The sequence below is a fragment of the Hemicordylus capensis genome, chromosome 4, assembly GCF_027244095.1.
Source record: "Hemicordylus capensis ecotype Gifberg chromosome 4, rHemCap1.1.pri, whole genome shotgun sequence".
In the NCBI taxonomy this organism is placed as follows: Eukaryota; Metazoa; Chordata; class Lepidosauria; order Squamata; family Cordylidae; genus Hemicordylus; species Hemicordylus capensis.
The window spans coordinates 133,421,478-133,445,888 of NC_069660.1; the positions used below are offsets into that span (position 1 = coordinate 133,421,478).

At 42.4% G+C, this 24,411-nt stretch overlaps 1 long non-coding RNA gene across 1 annotated transcript; it reads left to right on the forward strand.

Moving 5' to 3' along the window:
• Positions 1-310: 310 nt before the first annotated feature.
• On the forward strand, positions 311-23,737 carry LOC128325264 (uncharacterized). Its single transcript, XR_008307333.1, has 4 exons — positions 311-644; positions 6,857-6,971; positions 17,062-17,244; positions 23,008-23,737. It is a non-coding gene; the product is annotated as an uncharacterized LOC128325264 (long non-coding RNA).
• The last annotated feature ends 674 nt before the right edge of the window (positions 23,738-24,411 follow it).

Genomic DNA, 24,411 nt, shown 5'->3' on the forward strand with positions numbered 1-24,411 from the left:
GTATAGTTTACAACAAATCACTCATCCACACACAGAGTGGGAAACCCTCAGAATCCAACAATTTTATTGGTTCAGACCTGTACCTCACTCCACTCTTCTCCTGAAGAGAGCTGCTTGTCTTATCTTCCTTTTTGTCTTTTCCTGCTTGTCTTATCCTCCTGCGTGTCCTGCCTCCTTGCTTGGCTTCTTTCTCTCACTCTAATCTTCTCACTCCAGAACTTAAATGTTTTCCTCTTGTTCCCTTCTCTTCCCTCCGTCCAGCTCTTCCTTCGATCTAGCTCTCGCCTCACAATCCACACATTATGGTAACCCCAAAGGTCCAAAAAACCCCATTTGTCTTTGTGATCCAACAGGGGGCTACAGCTTGTCCTGGGCACGGGTTTGGAAGAATAATCTGATGGATCCATTTCAGCTTTTGAACCTGCCACTTCGATGGTAGCCAAGCTAAAATAAATGGCAGACATACCAAATGCCCTGATGCTGTAATAAGCAGCAAGCTAAATCCTCCACAGTAGTCCAATGTAATAATCTATTTTATGATCTACCCTCAAACAGTAAAATTATAAGCTAAGAATATTCAGTTTACTCAACCGCAAATTGCAATGCTACAGTAATTATTTTCCAGTGTGCTGAGTTCCATTAAGGTAAGAAAAAGAATTACTATATTTCTTGTACTTAAAAGGCAACTGACAACTACATATATATTCCACAAAATTGCCTCTATATTAATAGAATTCCAAGCATTCCATGGTCATTACACAGCACAATAACATGTGGGTCTCCTTCCAGTAAAAAAGCACAACTGTTCTCAAGGCCAACTTCCTTTTCCCCCCAAACACATTCTTCGGCCTATGAAACAGGGTTTAAATTCTCTGGAGGAAAAAATGTCTCTGAGAGATTCCCATAATTTCTACCTATGCACCAAAATCAGGCCCACATGGGCATGCAGAGAGGCATTCTCAGTGACTGATCATCACCTTGGCATTTTTCATATGGGACTTTTAGCTTGCATCTCCTCTTTAATGGAGGGTGTGCATACACATATCAGCCAGATTTACCTCTAAGTTCCTGTGAGCTACTGGGGAGCACTTCACACACAATTTGAGTTTTTCATTGTGCTTTAAGAGTATAGCTCAATTTATATCCAGTAAACTCGCATTAAAGCCTGCTGTGTGAAAAACACCCTTCTGAATTGTCTTGCTCCAGAGATTCATCAAAGCCTGAGCCTGAACATATTCCATAAGTCAGATTTGTTTATTCAAAATGTGGTCACCAAGTATAGGATGGAATCATTGTAAATATAATACAGTTTTGTTCCCTGAGCCATTGGAACTGGGCAGACTTTATCTTTATGTCTTAAACAAACAAACAAACAAACAAACAAACAAACAAACAAACAAACAAACAGTATCTCCACTTGGGTCAATTCAGTCTGTTTTTATTGTGAAGACTCAGTGCTATCTATCTATCTATCCTTATCTATCTACCAATCATATTTTTATACCACCTGATATGTACATCTCTAGGTGGTGTACAAAATTAAAGATATTAAAAAATCAGATTAAAATACATGAAACACAATAAAAACAGTATAATACAAATTAAAATTGTTAAAATTAATTCAAATTAAAATCTTGCAAGAACAGGAGAGTCTTGAGGGTCTTCCTGAAAACAAACAAAGAAGGAGATGAACTTATTTCAGCAGGAAGCATATTCCAAAGCCCTGGGACAGCCATAGAGAAAGCCCGGACTTGAGTTGTCGTCAGACAAGTGGTGCCAACCGTCACCTGACCTCTCCAGAAGATTGTAACAGGCGGCAGGGTTCATGACCAAAGGAGGCGCTCTCTTAAATAGCCTGGACACAAGCCATTAAGGACTTCATAGGTGATAACCAGCACTTTGTATTTCACCTGGAAACATATTGGCAGCCAGTTCAATTCTTTCAAAACCGGTTATATGGCCCTTCATGTTGACCCAGAGACCAATCTGGCTGCCGCGTTCTGTAACAATTGTAGTTTCTGGACTATGTACAAAGGCAGCCCCACTTAGAGCACATTACAGTAGTCAGGACTGGAGGTTACCAGCATATGTACCACTGTTTCAAGGTCATTCACCTCTTGAAATGGATGTAGCTGATGTATCAACCAAAGCTGATAAAAAGCACTCCTGACCATTGCCTTAACCTGAGAAACCAGGGAGTGCTTTAGGTCTAGGAGCACTCCCAAGCTACATACCTGATTTTTCAGGAGGAGTGTAACTCCATTCAGAACAGGCAGGTCTAAACCATCTCCTGGTTCCCTACCCTGCACAGTCAATACCTCCATCTTATTTGAATTCAACTTCAGTTTGTTATCCCTCATCCAGCCCATTACCACCTCCAAGCAGGCATTTAGGGAAGATACGTCATTTCTTGATGAAGTTGACATGGAGAAATTGATCTGGGTATCATCAGCATATGGATAACACCCTGAACAAAACCTCCTGATGATCTCTCCCAGAGGTTTCATGTAGATGTTAAAGAGCATTGGAGAGATTATCGAGCCTTGTGGAACTCCAAACTTCAGTTCTTGCTTTTCTGAGCAACAGTCTGCAAGCAACACCATCTGGCATGTACCTGAGAGGTAGGAGCGGAACCACTGCAAAACAGTGTTACCCAATCCCACCTCCCTCAAGCAGTCCAGAAGGATACCATGGTCGATGGTATCGAAAGCTGCAGAGAGCTCCAAAAGGATTAGCAGAGTCACACTCCCTCCGTCAATATCCAGTTGGAGATCATCCATCAGGCCAACCAAGGCAGTCTCAACCCCATAGCCCACATGAAAGCCAGTTTGAAATGAGTCTAGATAATCTGCATTATCCAAAACTGCATGGAGCTGAGAGGCCACCACCTACTCAATCATCTTGCTCAGCCATTGAAGGTTAGAAACAAGTCTGTAATTAGCTAACTCCAAGGGATCTAATGCAGCTTTCTTCAAAAGTGGTCTAATAATAGCCTCCTTAAGGCATCCTGCCCTCCCTTAGAGAAGAATTTATAATATCTACCAAATGCTCTCTGATAATATGATTATCAGATGAGATAAGCCAAATTTGGCAACCATCAAGAGAACAGGTTGTAGGGCAGATATTCCAAAGCAATTTGTCCACTTTCTCAGGAGTCACAAACTGAAAATGTTCCAATCTCATCCCAAAAGAGGAGTTGCTGTAGACTCACAGTAGACTCTGCATTTTATAATATAAATATAATATAATATAATATAATATAATATAATATAATATAATATAATATATCTTTTTAATTCTCTTACGGCCGACCGCATAAAGAGCTGCGTCCAGATGTGTCTGGATGCCTGGTGGAACTCTCACGAGGTCCTGCTCCTGCGATAGTTCCAACCATTGCCTTGGGAGTGAACAGCAACGAGGGAGGCAGGCGGGAATCATCACAGCAGAGTCGGGGCGGGGGGGAAGAAGAAAGGAGGAAACCGGAGGAAGGAGGAAAATTGAAGGGGAAGGGGAATCGGCATGGCAGAGTCGGGGGAAAGGAGGAAGAAAGAAGGAAAATTGACCTTAGAGAGGGCGATGAGACAATGGACACCCGCTGTCAAGGAGCAGGAGGAAAATCAGCAGTGGAGGACAATAGGGAGGAAGAGGAGGCAGAAGGGGTGGGGTGCAGAGGAGGCTGGGGCAGAAGGGGGTGGGGCAGAGGAGGCTGGGGCAGAAGGGGGCAGGGGAGAGGAGGCTGGGGCAGAAGGGGTGGGGGGAGAGAAGGATGGGGTAGAAGGGGAGGAGGCTGGGGCAGAAAGGGCAGGGGGAGAGGAGGCTGGGGTAGAAGGGGAGGAGGCTGGGGTAGAAGGGGTGGGGGAGAGGAGGCTGGGGAAGAAGGGGGCGGGGGAGAGAAGGATGGGGTAGAAGGGGAGGAGGCTGGGGCAGAAAGGGCAGGGGGAGAGGAGGCTGGGGTAGAAGGGGAGGAGGCTGGGGTAGAAGGGGTGGGGGAGAGGTGGCTGGGGCAGAAGGGGGTGGGGAGAGGAGGCTGGGGCAGAAGGGGCGGGGGAGAGAAGAATGGGGTAGAAAGGGGAGGAGGCTGGGGCAGAAAGGGCAGGGGGAGAGGAAGCTGGGGTAGAAGGGGAGGAGCCTGGGGCAGAAAGGGCAGGGGGGAGAGGAGGCTGGGGAAGAAGGGGGCAGGGGAGGTAGGCAGAAGGTGGGGAGTGTACTGCCACACAGATGCTCTGTGTGGGTTCAGCTAGTATACTATACTATACTATACTATACTATACTATACTATACTATACTATACTATACTATACTATACATTACTGATCTGTCTTGTGTGTGCCCCCTCATTGTGCTATCTTCCAACATGTTTTTGTGGCATACAAACTGAGCATATATATATGTGTAGATTTACAACTGTCCATCCCAGATTAGCATGGACAAATGTTAGCCCAGGTAGGGCTGGTTGTGAGAACCACCAGGAACACTTCTGATCCCAGTGCTTCTCCGTTGGGAAGCCCAGGTTCTATGCCTGAGCTAAAAGTGAGGTAGGAAGATGCAGGCATGCCTCCTACTCCACTCATGGCTTATGTGGGTGAGCAGGTTGCCGGCAACCATATTCACCATTGAGCTGGGATGAAAGAGCAACCCAGCAGCAGGAATTCCCCCAATGTATTGTGCTGCTCATGCAGTGCATTGTGTGGTATTGGGTGGTCAGGCTGCACTCCACCACTTCTTGCTTGCCGTGCTGCTCACCAATCTGTCAACTATTTGTGTGCAGCACAGCAAAGCTCTGAGGAGGCTCCAAATGTCTTGGGGGAGGCAGGTAGGATCTTGCTCCCCCCATCCAGCCCTTTCTGGTCATTAGAAAAGGCTTATTATGTTCTATGTATAGGAAAGGCATATATGAACCTGAGAAATGCTTCCATAGCTCACCATATAGAGCACACATGTTGGGTCACCTTGTTATAGCAATCAGATCACCATTTCTGATCTTGTGGTACAAAAAAAATTAATAGAAGATAAACTCAGAAAAAAGATGGGTGAATCAGTCTTTGATTTTTTGACACGGACAGCAAAGTGCACTATACATCCAAACTTCTAAAACTCACATTTCCCCCCCATGTAGAAACACAAATTAATTAAGAACTTCCAAAGACTGTAATGATTCTGGATTCTATCATCAGCATGTTATAAATGTATTTCAACAGCAATACAGTATGGGCAAACACACGCCACCGTAGTCTGTATACTCAGTGCATGGGAAACCTTGGTCAACCTGTCTGAATGGCAAGTTATCCAAAGACAATACATTATTTCCCTCTCTGTGAATCATTTTTTAAATTAATGTTGAGCGGGGACTATGCCTCATTTATGTTCATTTATGCATGTGTACTATCAGACAGAATTTTCAGTAATGATGCCACCTGTGTATACATATGTAGCATTTTGATGCCACTCCAACAACATTGAAGTACAGCCACATTAAAATCCCTTTTTGACACAGCATTTGAAGTGCGAGTAACACATTGCTAAGTAGCAACATCAGCCTTTTCAATGCAGGCTAAGTGTTCTTCATTATTTGTTACTAAATAAATATCAAAGCACTTACTAGCAAAATGCTTTCAATCAGGCTGACCTTTCATTCTTATTAGCTTTTCAGATGCTTTTGTTATTTACACAAAGCTATAGTTTGGGACGCCCAACTTCCACTGTGGTATACCCAAAACACAGAAGCTATGGCTTACTTTGTGGTTGTACTGACAAATACACTTTAATGGGATCCGTGTGGTAATTTACTGTCATTCTAACACCAGATATGTGGTGCTGGCTATGGAGATTTGGCAACATGCTTTACAGAGAAAAATAGTAAGACTATAGTTTGGAATTTCTACACAGGCTTCCCATGTTTCAGTAGTAGCTAGTGAGGGCAGAGGTGCTCTTACCCCTGAACTTTGGGACTGAAGTCCAGGGCCTCCATACCCACTGGGGGCCTCCAAATCATCTTTAGTCTGTCCTGGTGGTGTGGCTTGTGCCTTCAAGAACCTATGCATTAAAAAAGGATGCTTAATTTGCAGTGGGGGTGGGGTTCCAAAGTTCTTTAGGTCCAGGCTCCAAAATTACCTAGGTGCATCTCTGAGTGAGGCAATTCACCAGGTGAAACCACTGGGGGTTGCTTTATGGCTATCAAGGGGAAAGGGAAGCCCCACTCTTACCTTTAGGCACCAAAGGGCAGTGGCAGAGGATGGTAGTGTTGTAGGTGGTATTGTTGAAGCTCACTGCTCTGGACTGGATAGTCACTCCAGAATAAACACTGCCTGCTAATATCATCCTAGTCAGAAACTAAGCTCGTGTACAGTTCTGGCTGTGGCTGCTGCCTCCCGGTGCCTAAAGGTAAGGATGGGAATTCACCTGTAAGGATGGGAATTCACCTGTCCCATTGATCAGCATGCAGCAGCCACCAAGGTTATGCCTAAAGAAATGCCTTGCCAGGTGTTATTGCCATTCTCTCCCATATTCAGCACAAAAAATCCTCATTCTTGCCTTCAAATGACCTAGTTCCACCCTTATCTTCTATTTATTTATACAGGTCAAATATCCCTTATCCAGACTGCTTGTGACCAGAAGTGTTTCGGACTTTTCCGGATTTTGGAATATTTTCCCTCACGGTCCCTCAGTCCGAGCTCAAAACCTTCCCTCATGGACCGTCAGTCCAGATCTTTCCCCTTCTCCTTACCCCTTGGCTCTAGTCATAATTAGCTGCCACCTCATCTTAAGGAGGTTTTCGATTTTAGCTGTCTTATTATGGCTGCCGCCGCCTTGCAGATTAGCCTGCCAGATTGCAAAAAGCTGGGTTTTGTTTCTGCAGATGAATCAGAGATCAACAGGAAGCCTGGTGCAAGAGGCGATCAAGTGGCGCAGACAGGAGTGCCCAAAACACACTTTGCCCTCCTCTGCGGCACCTCCTGCTGTGTGCAGCGTTGGTGAGTTATGATTCTTTGGCAAAATATTAACACCTCCCAAAAGCCAGCAAGCTGCCTGTGCATGAGCGCAGCACACAGAGCAATATTATGATGTGTGTGTGTGTGTGTGTGTGATTGCTGTAGCAAGCCTCTGAATGCATGTACAGCAGGGCTTAGCAAAGCACAGGTTTGCTCAAGGTCCTAAATGCACCCTGCCCCATGCATGGTTTTATTGTTTGGGATGGTGGGGAGAGGTTGCAAGCAAAAGCAAGGGAGATGGGAATTCTTTCCAGGGAAGCAACGAGATGTGCAAAAGAAGTCCATCTGCAATGGCAAAATCCTCAAATTGTTATTCTCTCTGCGGGCTCGTATACAGCAGCCGGCTGGGGGCTTCGATTCTTGCAAAGCCAGACAGAGTGACTCCTGCAGGGTAGAGTGTTTGCAAGTGGAAATCTTACAAGGAGGGTTCAGGAGGAGAGAGTCATGCCGAAAGGACGGGGGTTTGACAGGATGTGTACCGACGCGTACCGAAGCAACCAGGGTAAGCGTGGTGCTGGCGAACAAGCATAAAGGCAAAGAAGGCATCAAAACACATAGCGCACAGCTTGGAGCAGCAGTGTGCTGCTGGAAGCCAATGGAGAGTCACCAAGCTGAGTGAGCCGAGGCATGGTTTTTGTTTTTGTTGTTATGCCGTGGTGTCTGGATTTTGGAGCATTCCGGATTTTGGATGTCCAGAGAAGAGATACTTGACCTGTAATAAAATGTATGTCCCAGCTTTCTACATAAAAGCACTCATGGCGGCATGTAACAATAAGATTAGAAACAACTCATTCAGTCAGTTAAAACAATAATCAAGATTAAAAATAGAATCAAAACCATCAATATGGGACCAATAGAACAAAATAAAAAAGAGAACTCAACCAATTGAGCTGAAAGTTCTCAGGTGATAGAAAGGTATAATTTATTACAGTCTTTGACCAGTACAGAAACATGAAGAAAACAGGTGAGAACTTTTGCACAGCCCAGCTCCACTTCCAGACCTGCTCTGGTCTCTGTTCCCTGATCCATGGGAAGCTGCCTTATACCAAGTCAGACCATTGGTCCATCTAGTTCAGTATTGTCTACACAGACTGGCAGCAGCTTCTCCAAGGTTGCAGGCAGGAATCTCTCTCAACCTTATATTGGAGATGCCAGGGAGGAAACTTGGAACCTTCTCCATGCAAGCATGCAGGTGCTCTTCCCAGAGTGTACAGTGCTCATATGTAGTTTCCCATTCAAATGCAAAGCAGGGTGGACCCTGTTTAGCAAAGGGTACAATTCATGCTTGCTACCACAAGACCAGGGTGCTTCCCACATTACATGCTGCAAGAGTTTTGTACGTGTCCACTAAGTGTGCTTCCGTACTGCCCGTGATCTGACAACACTTGCAGTGAGGTGCTGTCCATTTTTCTAATGCCCTATTTCGGGTTTTATTGCTGCACTGCAGCACTACAATATTGCATCTGTGTAAAAATCTGGAGAGTAGCAGTATTTTTCCATTGTAGGAGGGTTACAATGATGTATCCCTGGTGTAAATGGTGTGGTTAGGACGGTTCATGGGTGTGGGTGTGTGATCTGTTCATATTGCCCCTTCCCACTTCAATTTTATTTGTCTCTTTTTATCCCCCCACCTTTTTACACTGTGCAAAGGAGGAGCAGGAAAGCAGAGCCTTAATAGCCGAGAGGCTCTGCCCAGGCTTGCTTTGCTCACCATTTTTGGGGGGCAAAGCAAGGGGGACAGGTGCCTTGACTCCCTCACCACGACCCTCTTTTTCAAAATCCACCCAGTTCCCAACTCCCCAATGTTTATCTAGGGGTCCTCTCTGCCATTTTTGTTTGTTTGATTTGCTGGATCGCTTGTGCAAGGCTGCAACACTGAAACTAAATTTCCATTTTGGGAATGGCGCTTTCCCCGCCATTGTTGTTTTGTTTTGTTTTGTTTTGCTGGATCGCTTGTGCAGCAGTGCAACGCTCCAATTAAATTCTCATTTTGGAGCGGCGCTTTCTCTGCCATTGGTTTTTTGTTTTGCTGTAGTGCTTGTGCAAGGGTGCAATGCTGCAATTAAATTTTTGCTGGCACTTTCTCCTCCTGACAGCTTTGCACAAGAGAGATGAGAATTTTTTTTAAAAAAAGACTTCTTGTCATCTCTCAGCCTCCTCTGCAACTCCATTGGCCCAAAATGTGGCAGGAAGAGGGGGCAGATAATGCAGTTCAAGGAGAATATGGACACCCCCACCTGGAAACCACGTTGCAGTGGACAGCAATATAAATGGCCACCAGCCTACCATGAAGCACTGAACAACCCTTTACTCAAGGTTTGAAACCACTGCACCATTCTGTTGCACCTTGCAACGCTTCTACCAGTGCAAAGCTCGTAATCTGGAAAACATCCAGCTCTCCAGAGGGCTATATATCCAGATCCCAGAAGTTTTTTTTTCAATTGTGGACTGCTCTAGGGCAATCTAATTACGCAAACTAATTATGCAACTCACTGCTCAAGCTACAGTAAGTGAGCTTTTCATTGTACTTTAAAATTCATTTTGGACATGTGATTTGCCATGTGCAGAGTGCAGTTTAGGCCAAGAAACCAAAACTGATCATCCATACCTCTTGGGGGAGGCTCTAGTTAAAAAGAAGGATACAAATTTAAAAATAAATATATTAAATACAGTCTGGTAAGTCGCCTTTATTTTGTGGTAGGCACATTATACTGAAGGAAGTACAGTATGTTACCGTTTAACCAGAATATTCTACTCTTTGAATTATTTCATGGTTTATGTGATTCCTGAACTGACAGAAGTTTAGTCTCTGAACACTGCCTTGAGCATTGATTTTTGGCAAGGCGGTATAAAGTTTTCAAAAATAAAATAAGTGCAGTGTACATATGTTATGGGCTGTCTGTGTGTAACATCGCCACCTGCTGATGCATGTCTTAACAGTCACTTGGGGAAATCCAGTGGACTTAAAAGCTAACTCCCTTATTTACAATTTGTATGTTCGAAAGAAAAAAGGTAATTTGGGTGTGCCCCTAAAATACTTTAGCTTCTTAATAACACAGTGGCCTTGGAAAATGGGAGGCAATCTTTTCCTGGATAATGAGAAAGAATTGTCATCTGAATTGTAAGTTCCTGCCAAATAGATATTAGAGGGGGTCAGTTGAAAAAAGTAGGAACCACCATTTGGAAACTATTTGAAGAGATTATGATAAAGTCATACTGCAGAAAGTATTTGATTTGTAAACCACAGGAGTTATAGTCAAGAATATTACTGGACATTTTTCTCTTGATTTTCTATTATTATTCTGTTAGTCACAGTAAGTGGAAGGATTTATTTTTCACTACAGGCCTTGGCATACAGTAGCTCTTCAGCTAACTACTGGCATATGTTCCTACATGGCTTGCCCAAAAGATGACCTATAGACTAAACAGAATATTTGGAATGTGAAACTGTTGTTATGCTTAGATGAACCCAAAGAATTCAGTTGTTAAAAGTCATTGCATTAATGTGAAGCCACCTTCTTATGTTTATGGGGTCTTATTTCCCATTAGCTTTTATCTGCAATTTCATTTGCAAGTGGACACTGAGATTTCTTCCTGCGGGCTGCCGAGTTAGTTTACAAATGTGCCTGTTCTAAACAGGCTCTGCTTTATTACTTATTATATAGGATATGTGGGGATAGTTGGATTCTTTATGGTGATGAAGAACCATCACATAAAGAGAATCTGTGTAAAAGCCTAGTCTGACCCTCTAGGTTTTAAAGGTTTATAACGGCAGTTTGAATTAAATATATTTTCAAACTGTTTAACTTCAGATTTCTTTTCCCCAGAGAACATGATGTGAATAGTTTGATAGTTTTCTTGCATGTGAAACAGGACTGTAGCTGGGTGACGTTTTTAAAAGCCTTTTCATTCAAATCCTACTATTTTTTATTATTGACCATGAGGATTTTTTAGATGGTGAACTCTTTTGGGACAAGAAACCATTCCTTCTTCCATGAAAACTGCTTTGTGAACTTTTGTTGAAAAGTTGAATATTCTTAATAATAAATAACATAGAATATTACAAAACCTTTCTTTTAAAACAAACAAACAAAAAAAAACCCCTAAATATATAGCAAAGGTCTGAATTCTCCAAGAAGTGTGCAAGGATATTTGTTGAATTCACAGTTTTGTATGAATTAAATAGTTTTAACCTCCAAAGCCTCCATTTCTAATGTACAAAAGTTTTATAAAGGGTAATACCTTGACTAGAAATGTAACATGGACTAGAACACCACAGGACACAGTCCTGACACTGACTGACATCCTAACAACATGCCAGCATTTTGTGATATGTGATGGTGCTGATCAGCTAACAGCACCAGCATTTGTGCAGGGAGAACAAATTTCATCAACCTCCCCATTCCCCCAGAAGTGCTCACTGTCATCCAAAAAATACATCCTTGAGATCATGCAGTCCTTGGGGACATATTTTTGGGTGACACAGAAGACTTGTGAGGGAGAGAACATTTAAATTCCTCCCAACCGCACGTGAGTGCTGGTATACAGTCAATTGTGTCTGCAGTACCAGTTCATCTTACAAAGCATTACAGGTTGTGTAGCCCTTACCTGGACTGCTTGGGACCAGAAGAATTTTCGGATTTTTTTCAGATTTTGCAATATTTGCATAATGAGATACAGGTGAAACTCGGAAAATTAGAATATCGTGCAAAAGTCCATTAATTTCAGTAATGCAAATTAAAAGGTGAAACTGATATATGAGACAGACGCATTACATGCAAAGCGAGATAAGTCAAGCCTTAATTTGTTATAATTGTGATGATCATGGCGTACAGCTCATGAAAACCCCAAATCCACAATCTCAGAAAATTAGAATATTACATGGAACCAATAAGACAAGGATTGAAGAATAGAACAATATCGGACCTCTGAAAAGTATACAGTGTACTGTGCTTGATTGGCCAGCAAACTCGCCTGACCTGACCCCATAGAGAATCTATGGGGCATTGCCAAGAGAAGGATGAGAGACATGAGACCAAACAATGCAGAAGAGCTGAAGGCCGCTAATGAAGCATCCTGGTCTTCCATAACACCTCATCAGTGCCACAGGCTGATAGCATCCATGCCACGCCACATTGAGGCAGTAATTGCTGCAAAAGGGGCCCAAACCAAGTACTGAATACATATGCATGCTTATACTTTTCAGAGGTCCGATATTGTTCTATTCTTCAATCCTTGTCTTCTTGGTTCCATGTAATATTCTAATTTTCTGGGATTGTGGATTTGGGGTTTTCATGAGCTGTACGCCATGATCATCACAATTATAACAAATTAAGGCTTGACTTATCTCGCTTTGCATGTAATGCGTCTGTCTCATATATCAGTTTCACCTTTTAATTTGCATTACTGAAATTAATGGACTTTTGCACGATATTCTAATTTTCCGAGTTTCACCTGTATCTTGGGCATGGGATCCAAGACTAAACACGAAAGGTTACTGTATTTTATTTTTTAAGGTTTTATTTAATGTATAAAAACAAATATACATTGAATTTATGATAACTACAGATAGCTGTAAATGTAATGAAAACTAAGTTTCTCCAACAGCTTTACTTTCTGTGCTATAGATAAACATAAATGCTTCCTCTTTTTTATTATCACTGTTACCCATAGGGGTAGCAGCAGGCCTTTTTTTACATTTTCGACATTACCCTGTACAGTACCTTTACAAAACAGAGCAGGCACCAACAGAGCGCCAAAACAGACGCCAACAGAGCAGGTGCCAATCTGAACATGCGCTCTTTGATCTCTTTTGCAAGGCAGGGATGGAGGAACCCCCTTTGTTGCCTCCTGCAAAAGGAAGGCCAGTTTAAGGGTTAATCTGAGGAAGTCCAGGTTCCTAGAGAGGTGACTGGGAAGAAACATTTGGCATGGGCGCCTTCCCTTCCGGCCCCTCTCCCAACAAAGGAGCCTTTGTGTCTTTTCCTGCACACGAGATCTGCAGCCCCCCCTTGAGGAAGAGAACTTGGCGGTTGCCAATGTAGGTGGGGTGCATGGGGACCACAGAGCTGCAGGGGGAGGCGATGCAAGGGAGGAAATCTGGGAGTGGGCTTGGGACGACGGAACCAGGGGAGAAATGTCCCAGGTAGACAATGAAGGGGATGAGAAGTGTGTGCTAGGGTTGTGCTCCCCCCCCATTTTGTTTTTGGCCCAAATCCAAAACACCCTCATTTTGTTCTTTGTTCAAAATCAGCCCATCCGCAACACCCCAATTTTGTTCTTTGTTTGAAATTGCAAAATCCAAATCCGAAATGTTTTAGATTTTAAAAAATGCCCCCAGGGCAAAGCTAGTGGGTGGGGGTGGTAGTGCCCAATGGGTGGGAGCTACCACCCACATTTCAGAGGAACTGGGCAAAGGGCTGATTTTTGGTGAATTTTTGAAGTTTAAGATTTCCCCATAGGGAATAATGGAGGTTTCAGCAAAAGTATAGCTTCATGTTGGGGGGAAAGGGGTGGCCCAGAGCAGAGTTGGGTGGGTGGTAGTGCCCAGTGGCGGTAAGGAAGCTGCCAGAATTATTTCAAGGGAATTGGGCAGAGGGCTGATTTGTAAAGATTTAATGGAGTTTACACATCTTTAAAGTTCTTCCCCATAGGGAATGATGGAGGTTTCAGCAGCCCCATAACTGCACTTGGGGGGCACCAGGGTGGCCCAGAGCGAGTGGTAGTGTTGAGCATAGAGGGTGCCAACCACCACCATGGGTTGCTAACCCATGGGGTACTGGGTTCTGTTGTTTCTGAGATGTTTTGAGTGTAGATTCTCTGGTAGTATATGAGAATGGAGTCATGGTTTGTTGTTGAAAATCTCATATGCTACCAGAGATGACTTTAGTAGAGAATGCTACACTCAGAATACCTCAGAAACAACAGAACCCAGCACCCCATGGGTTAGAAACCCATGGCGGTGATTGGCACCCTATGTGCACTACAACACCACTCACTCCTGGCCACCTCAGTGCCCCCCAGGTGGAGTTATGGGTCTGCTGAAACCTCCATTATTCCCTATGGGGAAAAACCTTAAAGATGTGTAAACTCCAACAATTCCTAAGAAATCAGCCCTTTGCCTTATTCTTTGGAATCTGGGTTGTGGCAGGCACCCCTTGGGGCAACCCAACCCACTGTTTTGTCCCTCAGACCCCCTTTCTGCCCCGAATCTGCCCCAAAGACATGTAAACTTCAGAAATTCTTTTTAAATATCAGCCCTTTTTCCAATTCCTTTGGAATCTGGGTGGCAGCAGGCACACATTGGGGCGCTACTACCTGACCCACTCTTCTGCCCCCAAAGCCCCCTTTCTGCCCTGAATCCACCCCAAATAATATCAACATCACACATCAACAACAGCAGAGCTTTGCAAAGAACCAGGCAGATTTTGTCATGCACATTCACACCCCACACCCCAGAAATGCAATTGATCTACGCACAACAGTGTGAAACAACAACAATGAAATGCACACTGCCCCATGCAGTGTGTACACTGCCCCACTGGCCAATGAGGATAAATGCACACTGCTCCACTGGCCAATGAGGGTAAATTTTACTCTTAAATTTCCTTAAAAGGAATAAGGAGCCAATTGCCAGATCATCCCATGCTTTCCCTGGCCAATCTGCAGGCTGGGAGGACTGGAAATTCAAACAGATGTCAAAACTCAAAATGGAGACTGAAGGAGAAAGACTTTTCACGATTTCAAAATGGAGTTCCGAAACAGTCGAAACAACAAAACGTTCTGTATCCGAAACAGGGATGTTTTGTTTTGGCTACAAAATGTTCTGTTTTGAGCACTGGGTGTTTTGTTTCAGTTACAAAACAGCCAAAATGGCCTGTTTTGGGCACAAAACGTTTTGTATCCGAAACGAAATGCACATCCCTAGTGTGTGCAGCCTTCTGAAATAAGTAAGTTTTGACTACATGTTTAAAAGCGGCAAAATTGGGAATCTGTGAGCGAGTGAGCTGAGGTGTTTTGTTTTTTGTTTTTGTTACGGCGTGGTGTACAGATTTTGGAGCATTCTGGATTTTGGATGTCCAGATAAGGGATACTCAACCTGTAGCACTTCATTAGCAGCTGACAACCTGACTGATTTACCATGTTCCCATTAATTTCAGTATGTCTGGTTTGGGACATGCAGCCATATATCTGTACTAACTGAGCCATGTAAATCATAATTCTTCAGACTTCTTGAATTTATCCAGGCTTGCTTAAATGAGACAATTTTTTCTCCATCTCAAATGGGTCAATTTTGATTCAGATCTTTTGAACCCAGTTGGAAGTATAACTGAAAGTAGAAAATGTTCATACTGCACTCCCATGTTCTGAATGTGGATCTAAAGTTAACTATTGGTCTGCTTAGAATGCCTCAAATGGACAGCAAACGAAGCCACGTGACCAACTTTAGATCTAAGGGGTTTCACAATTATTTGCTTTTCAAGGGTACATTGAAACGAAGGCTTCTAATTGTTCCTAGTTTTTTCAACATATCATAAAGTTGATCACATGATTCCACTTACTTTAGCCAATTTAATTATATACCCAGATGTTATTGTTTTTAGCCAGCACCAAAGAAAGAAAAGGTGTGACCACATATTATGACCCAATAAAATATTTCACACATGGTGAATCATTCTTTTGGTTGTATCTCTATTAATGATGATTCCACCATTGCTCAGAATGAGAAAAGTAGTGCAACATTCTGTGTTAGTTCCTTACCATCCTGATACTTTAAGGCACTGGGAAAAGGAGACAAGTGGTGAAGAATCCTTGCCTGCATCATCTATCAAAAGGTGATAAAACCCATAAATTTTTAAGATTTCCTTCCTCTGCTTACATAATAAATCCTATGACAGTTTCACATAGGTTTGTTAATAAAATTATATGAGAAAAATGGCCCTGAGGCTTCTTAGGTGAAGAAAGCAGCAACTGCAATCTGAGTAGCACAGCTATAGGGGCCGGATGTGCTTCAAGTTCACTATTGTGCAATATCTTCTGTTTTCCCCTCTATAGCTTTAGATCAAAGTACAATATACATTTTAGCATATCCAAAACCTCCACTAAAAGTGTGAAATTTGATAAAGACTTAGCATTATGTGATCTGTACATTTTGGAGTTGCAGAAACCATTAGGAATGCAATTTCAATTTTTGCAATTCATGAGAATGTCATAACACAGAGTTTCCCACAGCTCCATGCTCTTATCTGCTTCTCCACACCTGGCTCTGCTTTGCTTTTGTTTTATCCACATCACTGAGATCTGCCAGTGCGCCTCTCCTGTGGGAAAACTGTTAGGAGATCAAGATATTACTGAGACCTGCAACCTATTATCACACTACTCTTTCTAAGGATTCGTGGCCTTATTGCAGCTAGCAGATGGTATGGTATAGTCTAGAAAAATCTTTCCTTTTCTGCATTATTCAGTTTTTTATTTTAATATTTTTTGTGTTTATAATACATACATAAATTACTGAGGAAGCCAGAAGATGAAATATCTAATTATGAAACAATGTTAAACCTATCTCTGGTCATTCACTTATTTACATCTCTCTCTCTCTCGCCTGGGAGAGAGTTTTGGTGGATATAGTTTTCTAGGCTAGATATGCTTATTGCAAATTTGCTTACTCCTTATGTATTCATGATAAATGTTCTTGAAATAATTATCCTGTTTTTTCTCCAAGGAGATCATGGTGTTCATTTTATCCTTGCAGACACCCCGTGAGGAAGGTTAGGCTGAGAGATGGTGACTGGCTCAAAATCATTCTACAGGTGGCCTTGTTATTCTCAAGGGTCCTGTTCCCTCCAATTTCCACAGATAATGAAACTGTGGAGAAAGAAACCTTAACACTATGGGAATGCGGGGTGGGGGGTGGAGGTCAGGTTCTTAAGCACACTAAAGTGTGCTGAAAATCTCAAGAAAAAGTGGGACGGGGGGGGGGAGCAAAAATAAGCACAGTACCTTGCTCTCCAGGAATGCCTCCGATCTTTGTTCCTTTACAAGGTTTTGTTTTGTTTTGTCTTTTGTTTTGCAGAAAAGAACCACAAAGTGACTCAGCATTACAAAATGACAGCAGGAAATGACATCAGAAGTTATTTCTGTCTGCTCAAGAACCATGGATAAGTGTACATAACCCTATTTTTGCCCTGTGAATAACGAAACTGGATCCGTATGACCCAACCACAGATACGCAAAACCACAGGTGCTGAGACAGCAGGTAATGATGGCCACTTGTACTAGGTTCCATGGCTGAGGAGGTTACTTAACATGCTTCTCCCCAGTCTGAGACTACCATTTTATACACTGCACTATACTGGCTCTCAAGATATTGTTTTAAATAGGCTTTATTATTTATTTATTATTATTATTATTTACATTTTATATCCTGCTCTTCCTCCAAGGAGCCCAGAGCAGTGTACTACATACTTAAGTTTCTCCTCACAACAACCCTGTGAAGTAGGTCGCCCAGCAATTATCATGGCTGAATGGGGATTTGAACTCAGGTCTCCCTGGTCCTAGTCCAGCACTCTAACCACACCACCACACTGGCTCCTTTTAGGCTTTAACTGATAGATTCAATCTATTACCTAAGTTATCAGCTAGGTTATCTACTACATAGATAGTAGGCCATTCAATAGGAGCCCATTTTAATCTGTGAGGTCAAATTTTAATTGGGCTGAAGGTTAAAAATGCTTTTTAAAAATTGAACTATTTTAGTCTAGTGTGCTAGGGAATGAAAAATAACATAATAAATAAAGCATTTTCTTCTAACAATGCATGGTAGCTTTTGTTTACATAACTTCAAACTATTTCATCCTTCAGTACCTCCAAAGGGCACCTATCTTGAGCTTTATGGTAATAAACAAATATGTTTCAGTTGAAGTATTAATTGATTGATCATTTATTCTCATTGGTTAAAAGGCAAATGATTAATCAGCTAAGAACTCTGTAATAACTTGTGGGATGCAAGGAAAAGTTACCTCATCAAAGAGGAGGTTTAAAAAAACACCTACAAGTAAAAGGTTGTGTGTTGACAAGGGATTAATTGATACAGGTAAGGCACTAAACAGTTGCCTGTTCACAACTCTTAATTTTTGTTGCATTTATTTGTTTCTGCCTTTGAACAAAATAGGCCTGAACTTGACTTTTCATATTCTTTTTCCTCTTGGCAATGTTAATTCATATCAATGATCAATCATTCTGTCATTGAAACATCTGTGGTTTCAATGGGTTGTGTTCAGGCTGTGTTACTTTTATCTTCAAACTCACTTTAATTATATCATCATAAAGTGATTACGTATTGTCATTTGTATAATGCAGTTACAATGCTTAGGGTTCAGACTTTTAGTGCATAGCACTCCATGCAGAAATAGTTCACCACATGAAGCTATTTGGATTGTTTAATAATGAATATATATATATATATATATATATATATATATATATATATATATTCCTTAGTATTGATTTTCAGTGCTCTTTTTCTTATCTCAGGTTAATGGGTTACATAGGGGAGTTCTGTCACTGAAACTCCTAGTGCCTTTTTCTTTTTCAAAAACCAGCCACGTCTAAGTTAGACTTGGGCTAGGGTGGTGGGGGAGGTTTAACCATTTGCTGGTTTAAATCCCGCCCCCCTCCAAATCTACTATTAACCACTGAGGGTAAAACTATGGACCAGTTTTTGTAACTGTGTGTTTTTCCTTCCATGGCTAATAGCTGGGGATAGGATTTGCATGGTGGGATCAGTGTGTGGACAAAGGGTTCAAACCACACACTCCCCATCCAAATCAGTCCACCCACCCCCACCCCCCATGGTTGCTTTCTAGACAAGAACAAGACATCAGCGGTTTTAATCATGGAATTGATTAAATGTCAAGTTTGGCCTTTAGAATGACCTTTTCACCCCAAAAGTTATCTTTTTATCACTAAACTATTTATATTCAGCTTTTTGAACAACAACAACAACAAAATCCCCAAAGTGGCTAACAAATGTAAAATCCAAATAGTAACACAAAATGCCAAAAGCACAAAAGAAGCAGAAACTAATAATACAGTTGTTAAGCGACAGAAATATAACCAGTGGAGCATTCCCACAAAACCAGAGGGCCCCATGAAGGCCATCTGGCAAAGCACTACCTTCATTTGATTCCTAAATACTAAGGAGTCCAACAGTTTGGGTGCTACTGTAGAAAGGTCTCGGCAGGTGACCCCTGTGCTATGCTGCAGACAGCGGGAGTATCTGGACCTCTGAGGAAGATCTCAAGATATGAGCACAGGATAAATCTATTCATGCTAGGGGTGTGCAATTCGGTATTTTCGGTGTTTCGGTTCGGACCCGAACCGAAACACCCCTGTCCTGTTCTGTGCCTGAATTTTGCTCACTCGAATCACCCCCAATTCAGGTAAGAAAAACTGGTCCTGGGGCCAAAAGAGTGGGGTGGGGTGGTAGTGCCCAATGGGTGGAGGCTACCACCCAAATTTCAGGGGGATTGGGCAAAGGGCTGATTTTTGGTGATTTTTTGAGGTTTTAGTGTCTTTGGGGCAGATCGGGGGCAGAAAGTGGGATCTGGGCCATAAGAGTGGGGTGGGGTGGTAGTGCCTAATCGGTGGAGGCTACCACCCCAATTGCAGAGTGATTGGGCAGAGGGCTGATTTTTGGTGAATTTCTGAAGTTTATGCGTTTTTAAGGTTTCCCCCCATTAGGTAGAATGGGGGGTGTATCGCTTCACGTCGGGGGGAAAGGGGTGGCCTAGAGCGGTGTGGGGTTGGTGGTAGTGCCGGGTAGGGGCAAGGAAGCTACCTGAATTTTTTCAAAGGATTTGGGCAGAGGGCTGATTTTTTTGTTAATTGTTGAAGTTCATGTCTTTAAGGTTTAGATTCTATGATAGCAAATTAGAGTGGATTCATGGTGTGTCATTGAAAATCTCATTTGCTGTCATAGAATCCACACTCAGAATACCTCAGAAACAACAGAACCCTGTACGCCATGGGTTAGAAACCCATGGGGGTGGTTGGCACCCTATGTGCACTACACCACCACTCGCTCTGGGCCACCCCAGCACCCCCCAAGTGCACTTATGGGGCTGCTGAAAGCTCCATTCTATTATAACTTATGAGGAAAAACCTTAAAGATGCGTAAACTTCAACAAAAACGGAGGGGCAAGAAGAAGACAAGGCTGGCACTTTTCTAGGGCACAAAAAGGAGACCTGAAATACCCAAAAAATTCTGACCCAAAACAGGGGTGATTCTTTTCGGGTCCGAAAATTATCGGGTCTCATCATGGATGATTCGGTTCGGCTCCGAATCACCCGAAATTGGTCGTTTCGGGCACAGATCGTTCTGTGCCCGAAACGTTTTGCACATCCCTAATTCATGCAAACCACATGGTATGCATATCAATGGAGCATGGATTTCCACCATGGCAATTTCTAGGATATTCTTAAATATAAATAGGAGATTACAGATATAGATGCAGCAATGAGTTTTCACTAATCCTTTATGCAATTCATGCAAAGGGTAACTTTTTCTGAGTGGCAAAAGGGAGCAACTTATTTTGTGAATAGAGCACTAAGGAGCACTATGTGAATGGAGCACAAGTTACCCCTGCTAACTTGGCAAGGAGGCAATTTTAACATGGTAATTCTCTTTATTGAGCAGGGGGAGAGTAACTGGCCCCATCCACCACCAGCACAATACCTCCAGTGACTGTTGCTGGTGTCGATCTTATGTTTCTTTTTAGATTGTGAGCCCTTTGGGGACAGGGATCAATCTTATTTATTTATTATTTCTCTGTGTAACAGAGAAATTGTCTGTTTCCCTGAGCCACTTTTGGAAGGGCGGTATAGAAATCGAATAAATAACAATAACAATAATATGAGATTTATTTATTTTTTAAAGTCTCACTGCTCTTTTGTATTACCTTAAGAAAACTGGTTGCTGGATGCTCACAGCTTCTGTAAAGTCAGACTTCTTTTTCCAGATGTTTCTCAGCATCCTTTATATACTGTCTGGTATGGATCCAAAAAATCTGTGGAGATTGTTTTCCCATAATCTTGGATTTCTTATGCATCCTGGTATTTTATTAACATATTCCCAAGCAGGCTTACATTTGTTTATTTATTAGCCATAACGATTCTGTCTTCCTCCACTGAAAGTTCTTTTCTGAGACATCACATATCTCCTAGGGTTATTTCATGTGTATCCTGTGCAATTTCCATAAATATGTGCTGTGCAGAAGCAGCTAATTCTGGAACAGAATTACTTGTTCAGTGTGTCAGTGAGGTTATCAAAACATGTGCTGTATCTCCTTCCTAGTCCCCCGCCCCCACTCAGTTCTTGCTGTGCACTGACAAACTAGTCTTGACTTTTACTACTTAAGCATGTGTTCTGCATTTGGATCAAATATGTATTAAAATAGGTCTGCCCATAGGAGGGAAGAATTTGTTGATTAATGTTGATTAATCACTTTTATTTTAACTGATGAATCAATTACATTTATTTACTACCAAGCTCCAAATATCCCTAAATATACTTTTTTATATTTTTTGAGACACTGAAGGATGTGAGACAACACTCATTGTTAGAAAGAGAGGCCAGATTTAATATTTACTTTTTTATTTTGTTAGATAACATAAAGTGTGCCGTCAAGTTGATTTCAACTCCTGGCACTCACAGAGCCCTGTAGTTCTCTTTGGTAGAATACAGTAGCGGTTTACCATTGCCTCCTCCCTCATAGTATGAGATGATGTCTTTCAGCGTCTTCCTATATCACTGCTGCCCCATATAGTACCAGCGGGCATTTGAACCCGCAACCTTCTGCTTGTTAGTCAAGCATTTACCCACTGTGCCAGATAACATACCTGGACCAAAATGATTAAATCCTAGGCACATTTATTTGTGGATTAGCCCCATTGAATTAAAAGGGACATACATACTTTAAGTCCTGCATTAAAATCCTACTAAGCATGAACATGCAAAGTTTTTAGAGGTTAAATCAGAACTGGACTAGGTCTCCATATGGTCAGAACAGCAGCAGGGGAGCATGTTTTAACCCTAAAGCCCTCCCCACAGTTGCAATTTGCCAAAGTAAAAAATTCCTATTGGTGCCAATCTGGGAGCCCTCTATCCTGGATCAGGATAGTGGGGATAGGGTTACATCTCCCTCCTCCATAGCCTCTGTACATGGTGTGGGGCAGTCTGGTAGGGATGTGCATACAACCAGTTTTATTGGTTCGGCTCGAATCTGGACCAGATTCAAGCTGGCCTCCTGGCTCGATTTTGTGCCTGATCGAACCAGACCTGGTTTGAGTTCAAACCGAGCTGGTTCGACCGGTTCGAAGTTCTACTGATAAAGGGGAAGCCAGTGAGGATTCCCCTTTATTAGTAAAGGGGCAGAGGGCTTCCCTAAGGGTAAAGCAGGTGGCAGGGGAGTAAATAACTACATACCGGTGCTGCTGGTGGCAGCCACGGGAGCGGTGGCTGACCTACCCCCACCAGCCTCCCCCAGCACAGGCCAGCCCAGTTCAGGCCTTCTTCGGCCCTGTGGTCATGCAAATGGCCTCTGTGCATGCACAAAGGTCACAAAAATGGTCTCCATGCATGCGCAGAGGCCCGGACCAGGCCACTGCCAGCCCGGCCTACTCTGGGGGAGGCTAGGGGGGGAGCCACCACTTGCACTGGCACATAGTTATTTACTCTCCTCCTACCTACTCTACCCTTAGGGAAGCTCTCCCTGTTCTTTGTAAAAGGGGATCCTCAAACGATTCCCCTTTACCAGTAGAGCTCCAAACCAGATCGGTTCAAACTGGGCCTGGTCAGCTCAAACTTCGACGGGCTGAGGTTGGTCCAGTTCAACCCTGAGCTTGGCTCGAACCAATCATGTGCTTAATCATGTACAGTACTTATATATATAGTTAGATCCGTAGGTTTTACTTAATGGTAGGACATCTAAAATTCTCATTTAAATTGTATTCATTTTAGGTTAAAAAGATGACGATATGTCTAGAAATCAGCTTATATTTCTAGAAATCTGCAGAGCAAGCCACAAATCTTCCAAACTATTGAATCACTGCTTCTAGGGTAGACAAGAGATGTGAGATGAAGAAACTTCATGCTTTGACCACTCTTTCTCCAGACTCTGCCAGTTGTCTGTCTTTTACAAGAAGGTCATGATATCGTACCCTGCCCCTCTGAAGTCCCTACTGGGACTTGAAACATTTTCTTCTGTAATTCTTGGGAGAAAAAAGCCACCATCATTCTGAAAAACAATTTGCACTTTTTGTACTTCTTTTTCTATTGTTTTCTACAGTTCTGATCTGATGCTGAATTTTGTTCACTACCAAATAGAGGAGAATGAACAGTGTAAAAGTAGTGAACAATGTTAAAGAGCAAGGCGAAAAGGGATTCTGCTTCCGCTGCAGAGAAGTCACAAAATGGAAGCTTAATCCTGTAAAATGGAATCTCCTCAAAATGGCTTCAGGGAAAATATTTCAGAGAAAAGAAAAAAGTAAAGAACATTTATTTTAAACCCTTAGCGTATACTATATGACACTTGATCTTAGCCAAAAGGCCGAGAAACGTATACTAAGCAGCCAATGCAAAGAAGAGGTTTTCCCTTGATATGCAGCTAGCTGTAAAATCCTGACTTCTGTCTGGAAATTCAATTTTATTATGTAATATATTTTGGAGCAAATGTGAAGCTCTGGAGCCAAGACACAAGTGCTATATAAATGGAATTTTCATTACTGCAAAACCAGTGCTGCAGCTTTCATCTGCTTAAATAAAAGAACAAAAAAGTGTAAATTTAAAAAGCTTTATCCCACTTTGGGGCTGATCCAGTTACCTACTATGTCCTCTCCATTCTTGCTCCATGTGTGCTCTTCTCTTCTGTGAAAAAGCACACTGTGTTGCTGACACATACCCCATTAGCAGCCCTCTTGCAAGCAGGGAGTTGTGGTCTCTACAGGGCTGATATGTCTAAGAGCACATGAAAGGGATTGATTAGACTGATCCTGATTATTTTTTTCTTCAAACAAAGCATTGAAATATCTTTCTTTCTTCACTTATGATTTAGAAATCCAAGTGCACTGAAACCTTTGGGTTAATGTGTTTGTTTTGTTTTTACAGTACAATTACTATTTTTGACAGTGATATAATACTGTAGGTTTCCCAGCAGTTAACCTGTTGGTATGTTGCCCTGATCAAGCATCACAGTAATTAACCCAGTCCAAAAATCTATTTCCACTCTCTCACACACACATGGAATACTGGGGCACATTTGGATCCCTTCTCAGTTTGATGGAAAGACAATTTCAGTGGAGGCATGCACAAAGGTGTAGTGTTCACAAAGAAAGACCAGCAGCCATTTTAGAATAAACAGTACTG